This window comes from Amblyomma americanum, chromosome 3 (assembly GCF_052857255.1).
Source record: "Amblyomma americanum isolate KBUSLIRL-KWMA chromosome 3, ASM5285725v1, whole genome shotgun sequence".
NCBI classification, from domain to species: Eukaryota; Metazoa; Arthropoda; class Arachnida; order Ixodida; family Ixodidae; genus Amblyomma; species Amblyomma americanum.
In genome coordinates, this window is record NC_135499.1 from 85,517,569 (window position 1) to 85,524,338 (window position 6,770).

The window sequence follows — 6,770 nt, forward strand, 5'->3', positions numbered from 1 at the left end:
GCTCAGGGGCGGGATCGCACCGCTAACAGCTAAAATCCTGAAAGATAGCTACACTCGTGGCTACGAACTCACACACAAACGCTTAATATGGGTTCCAGGTCACCAGGGCATCCCAGGGAACCAGAGCGCACATGCCTCTGCCCGAGCATTTCTCCCCCGAGCAGCCAGTACGGATGCCGCGGAACCTCCTACCCCACTACTAACGTCCACCGACATACCGCAGCCCTTAAGATTATCCCGTTGGGTCTACCATCCGCCGGCTAAGACACTACACAAAGGGAGGGAACTACACATTCGAAAGCTCAGACCAACACTTACAACAAGCCACGAGGGCTGCACACAATCGACCAGGAGTCATTTGACTCGCAATGTAAATTCTGCAGGCAGAAGGCGGACCTGTACTATATGTTATGGGCCTGCCAACAAAATTAGGTGGTCAGTATTAATAACCAGCCAACGCAGGAGGAGTGGGAGGCAGCTCTGACCTGCTTGGACGAAACGAGTCAAAAAGAACTGAAAGAGCCCGGACACCAACGGGGTTCCGCGGACTAAGAGCTCCAACCGCCGCTTCAACCTCCTAAACAATTTCATTAAAATATTTTCCACCACCACCAACCCCAAGTCCTTTAAGAACTTCAGGAGCACCCTTCAGCGCTTTCCTTTGTGATGAATGTTTAGACCAAGGCCCCAGAATCTTGGTTTTTGTGAGAGGACGGGAGTCAAAGCGGCGGAGCGTAGCAGCCAGGAAAGCTGAAAACAAGGGCAGTCACAGAGGAAGCGCCCGATCTCTTCATCGCAACCGCACTGCTCACACGCTGGAGATTCTTCCATACTGATGGGATGGGAATGGGCGTTTCTGAACGCCACTCCCAGACAGAGGCGGCACAACAGCGTAGTATCACAGCGGGGGAGGCCGAATGCATGGTATTCGGAGTTGAAGTAAAGAGTCGAAGTGGTGCGAGCGGGGTGTCAGGCATCCAGGGGTGGACCACGACTGTACAGTGACGTTTCGGGCCAGCAGTTGAAGGTGCCTTGCTGCGTCAGCTCTTGTTAGTGGAGTGCTGACAACGTTGGCTATATTGTGAGCCGTTCGAGCAGCATTGTCCGCTATGTCGTTGCCGCCAACAATGCCACTCTGGCCTGTACCCACTGGAAGATGGTTTCGTGACCCTTTCTATTGCTTGGTGGTGCAGATGTCGTGCCTCCGCTACAAGTTTTTCATGATCACTAAGGCACAAGACAGATTGAAGACTTTGTAGGGCAGCTTTAGAATCACAGAAAACGGCCCGTTTTTGAGAAGATTGTGGAGAGATCTACTTCACCGTGGCAAGAAGTGTGGCCAATTCTGCTCCAGTAGAGGTAGTCCTATGCGAAATTTTCATATAAATTTCCATACAAATAAATCTATATAAACCTCTCGTTTTACAAACGGTGCAAGCCTTTGTTATTATATATGAACAAGAGCACCGTCACTTCTGCTCCTATCCCGCCATACATCTTTTCACCAAACCTATAGAGCGCTGCAGCTTGCGCCAACTGTACGCTACAGAAACTAAAACTTAAATGTTGAATAAACTGTTGAATCCACTTCTCGACTAGGCTGGTCCGAGTCTGTCTCCCTTCAACAGGAAAACAAACAAAACAAACTTAACAGCGCTGTGCGGTTTCCTTGTCTTTTTCCATTTTCGAGCTGTTATCTCTGCTCCGGATTTGAGCCATCTTTGTATATGCGGCGTTGAGTTAGGTTTGACTAAATTCGCCTTCTTTCGATTCTACCAGTACTAAGTGAGACTATGTGATGAGGAAAAAAAGCCCAAACCGGAAAAAATTGGTACGTTTGCTCGCTGCCGACAGCGTTTGCTCGCTGCCCACAAAACTGCACAGACCACCAAATTCACATCCGGGATGTGAGGTGTGGCCTGTTCCGCATGGCCAGAACCTCATCTCCAGAGAGAGTCAAGGGAAATGTCATGCTCAACTATCCATAGCCTAAGAGTTCCAGAGACGATGAAAGTGCGCGAGGTGGCCCAGTATGAAATCCGGTGCCTGCAGTCCGCATTTTTCTCAAGACTTGGGTCCCTCTGGGCATCACACTAAAATTCGTCTGCTACTCAGAAAACTGATTCAGGACGAACGCATGCGAAAAGCGAAGGCGCGATCCGGTTTCACGAAGTGCACATCAACTGCGCATGCGCAATGGAAGCTGGCGGTTTGTTTTCAACCAGTGAAGCTTGAGGAGGAGAGGCAGGCATGCGCGAGCGGCGCTTGAAAAAGGCAGGTTTTTACAAAAGCTCTATACATAGCGTAGCAACCGGATTTTTGTTTATATAAAAAATGCCTTGGCAATTGCGCTTTCTCATTAATTGGTGGGACAAGGGCCGCTGCTCGTGATTTTACTATTTGCGATGAAGTGAAGTGACCCAAACAACGCCTGCTCGGAGAACCCTTGTGCAACTTCTCGCTTGCGGTGATGCCTTCGGTCACATGACGGCGGTGTCATAGATAGCCACGTGATATGTTACGCCAACTGTGCAGCGCACGCCATATGTGAGTTACTGGCATTATCGCCATAGAACAGCATTTTGCACACCTAATTCTAATAAAATTCTGGCATGTTTCTGTACCCACACGAACAAAAAAAGGTGAACTGTACACCGGGTGTCCCAACTTTTCAAAGCAACCACGATTTTAAATAGACGGAGTGACCTAGGCGAGTGAAATCAATTCAGTACTGCTGAGAGTAGAGCTTCTTCTTGTTATAGAAACAATAATAAGTAAAAATCTTATTATTTACCTTTTTCAACATTGGAGTTATGAATAAACCGTCAATGTGGAACTTGCACTTCTCCGTGAAAAATTGCCGACTTAAATGTTTGCACCAAGGATCTGTTAACATTGCTGTTTTTTTTTTTTAGTGGCGTTAAGAGAAACCACACAAGGTGCAATAGTTACCGTGCAGCAGCAGTGCTGTACCGTCCCTAGACGTGTCTCAGAGAACAAAAGCCGATTTTCTGCAGAGCGCTGTCCTCGACCGCGCATTCAATGTGCTCAGGGCGCCAGGAGCTGTCCCGTATTTCCCGTATATGTCTTTCCTCGACTTCTATGGTCGCGAAACAGTGTTCATGAAGTATGGTCTTCTCTACATTTTTTCGCTTGGGGGGAAGACGGTAGGAGGAGGCGACGAGTGTGCCTCACCCTCACAAACCCCCCTCTGTCCGGTGGCTGATAGCGGAACGCATGACGAACACTTAATTTACAGCTGCTAATGACTAAGATTCCGCACAAAGAGATTGATGTATTTCGACTGGAATCGGAGGCGTCCGTGTAGAATAGGGCATAGCAAAAGTATTTCATATTTATTAGACGATCTAAAAACTTTTTCATAACAGTTTTATAAGTTCCTTTGAAAAAAAAAATGAAACTATCTGACTTCTTGGGGCACACGTCAACTGCACCGTCCGGGAACGAATGAAGGAGGTCATGAAAGAAGAGAAAAAGGCGCCGTACGTGGCAGAAGGCTGTGGAAAAATTTGCTGCAGTTTTACTGTTGAACCTGGTTAGGCCCGTAAGCTGTGGTGTATCAGCAAGTAGACGCGGCGGGGCGTCTGTAACGTTGAGTGCGTTCCGCACACCGGATAGGCAGCGAGCCCACCCTGCTACCCTGGCATGCGGCAGTCAAACTAATGGTTCATCGCGAGTGGTTGGTCACCCAATGAACGCTGCGGCATGTTCTATCGTTCTCTACCGGCGAATCGAAAAGTTAAAGGTGGACCACATACGGTAAGGCCTATAACCACACTTGACCTCTGGCTCACTTGACGGTCAACCGGCAATGCATGGCGAAGTCGGCTTTACCTAGCGTAGTGAAGCTTTCGCTTCAATAATTTCGACCACCGGGTAATATTTAACGTGCACTGACACTGTGCAGCACGCGGATGAAATTGAAAATTGGTTTTGAGGAAAGGAAATGCGCAGTTACTGTGTCACATATCTCGGTGGACACCCGAACCACCTCGTAAGGGAACGAAGGAAGGAAGGAAGGAAGGAAGGAAGGAAGGAAGGAAGGAAGGAAGGAAGGAAGGAAGGAAGGAAGGAAGGAAGGAAGGAAGGAAGGAAGGAAGGAAGGAAGGAAGGAAGGAAGGAAGGAAGGAAGGAAGGAAGATGATATGGCTGACGCCAGACGTGGACGACGAACTAGGGATGTTTATTCAACAGCACGCAGGGATATATGGGCCTGAGAGGCGTGATTACGTAGAAAGAACAGTGGTTCTTCCAAGACCGCGATGACGTCACACACAGCATCGCGCTATCACAGAAGGAAGTAAGGAAGGAAGGAACGAAGGGAGGAAGATGGGAGTGATAGAAGAAAGGAAGAAAGAGGTGCCGTAGTGGAGGTCTCCGGAGTAATTTCGATCACCTGAGAATCCTTGACGTGCACTGACATCGCACAGCACACGGGCGTGCCTTTTGCGCTTCGCCTCCAAAGAAGCGCCGCCGCCGCGGCCGGGCTCGAAGCCGGGACCTTCGGCTCAGTAGCCATGCGCTCTAAAACACACTGAGCCACAGCTGTGGGCATAGGTGGCTTGTATCAACGGAAAAACGAGTTGCCATTCTTCTTTGACCGATCGTACGCTTCACAGTGAAATAAACTTGCCTAAGGCGTTTGATGGCCTTATTTGCCCGTGTGCCATTAAATCCACAGCAACACAGACACGTGCTTCAGAGTGAAAGTGTCTAAGCGCAAGCGATCCACGTCAAAGGGACAGGGTTACCTCAAATGGCGAAACAAGAAAGGCGAGTTCTCTTTGGTACTCTTAGCCTGCAGCTTGGGATTCAGAACTCGCTGTACACTGGTCGCATAAACAATACAGGCAGGGCTTCTCGATTCAGCCATTAATGAATATAGGCTTCAGGAACGTTCGCTGGCTTCAGGATCAGGTATTTGCAGAAACGGTTGTCTTCTGCGCTACTGAACCATGTTGAGTGCATATTTGTGAGAATTACCGTTTACCACTGAGGAGATTGCTGAAAAGTCTTCAAAATACGGCTGCAATGTTTCGTGCTCCGATCCCAGTCGAGTGTGCTAAAAACGTAAAGAAAACTCCTGCTCAGCACCACCCAATTCCTGCTCAGCATCTGAACGCCATAGCCACTTAGGTACCGCATCAAGCGGAGATGACCTTGGAGTGGTGGGTCGTGCCGTAGCCTTCCATTATCAAGACAAGGAATTTCATGCTCGCTTATTTGGTAAGCCACGTTTAGAATTAGGTAAAAAGGGCAGGAAAGGTGATGCGTTCTTTTAACTAGTGCACCGCATCGTGCACGTGCTGCATTTCAATTCCTGAAAAAACAATTGCCAACAACATTACTTTTTGAATGCCCTTTCCTTTACAGTGTCACCCGCCTACGGGGCCTTTTGCGCGAAAAAGCCCTCACAAAATTTCTTTAGATAGTCTGTAAACTATCTACAGACTTTTGTCTAATACGTCTATAGACAACACGAATCTTATAGACAGGCTATAGACAAGCTATAGAGTTGTGGTGACGCACTTTTATTCGACTTTTGTCTGTAGTCTGTTGATAGACTATGAATAGACAAAAGAAACATTTATAGGAAGGCAATAGAATATATGAGAAGTCGCTAAGCAGTCTATAGACAATTTTGGTAAGGGGACGCAGCTCAGTGTCTTAGCATCAAATTAGGAAGGAGAGACAAAACATCAGCGTGCCACTGGGGTACTCAAAGGATAAATTCCTCACCTCTTCCAGCAGCCAGCAAACGTCATCGTTAGCCGCTCCGGCAGTCGCCCAGCTCTCCGCGAGGTGTTATTGTCCGCCTGAAATGCGACCCCAGCCCAACGTCCAACTCTGTCATCGCTGACGTCCGCGGCGGACTCGGAAGCGGGCAAAAAACAAACGCACGGCCCTCGAGAAACAGTTCGGCAGGACCGGCACCACCGGGAAAAGGCCGTTAAAACCCGTAATCAAAGACTTCCGTATGCCGAGCTCCCTCTCGGAGTCCGAATCAGAGCTGCGCGCAGCGTTCTCGGTCTCGATGGCTTGCACGTTCTAACGTGGCGCCTCGCAGGCAGTTTGACGTCGCGAACCGGTGGCCGGCGGGCCCGTAAGGCGTATTAGCGGCGAAGCTCGCCGTCTTTCCATTGTGCTCGGCCCTTTTGTTTAGCTCGTAAAGCAGGGCGCCGAGGTCGCCCAGCAAGCTGAAAAGCGATGCCGTCCGAACCACTTGTCTCTCGACGATTTCTTCCGCACGTGGGCGCAAAATATATATGTATACGCGGGTGCGCGCGGCGCGGCCTGGTTGGCACTTGGCACCTTTTGTTACGGCGAGTTGACACGTGTCGGAAATCGGCCACTACATGCAGGAAAGGCTGCGTTAAAGCCGCCGTGTCTGACTTGCGTCAAAACTTCCATCTTTTTCGTTTTGTGGAGACTAAATAATATCCTGCACTCGAGTTTTCCCTTCTTCAGGAATATGAAACCATGAAGACGCTCGCAATCTCCGCTTTCGTGTTTCAGATTTCCTGATGTGTATTAGTGTGGGCCTTCCAGCTACTGTAGAGACACAATCAGCTTATAACGGCACTTATGTGTGCTGATCCTTGCTCACGGATTGTGTAAAGAGCTCCGCTGAGTATTCTCTCGAACGAATTCAATAAAGCTAGTCCATGCCCTGCGACTGCTGAAATCTTGTGAGTGTGTACACTGCGTTTCAAGAAAAGCAAAGGTGAACTGAAACAGCTATTGCTGAT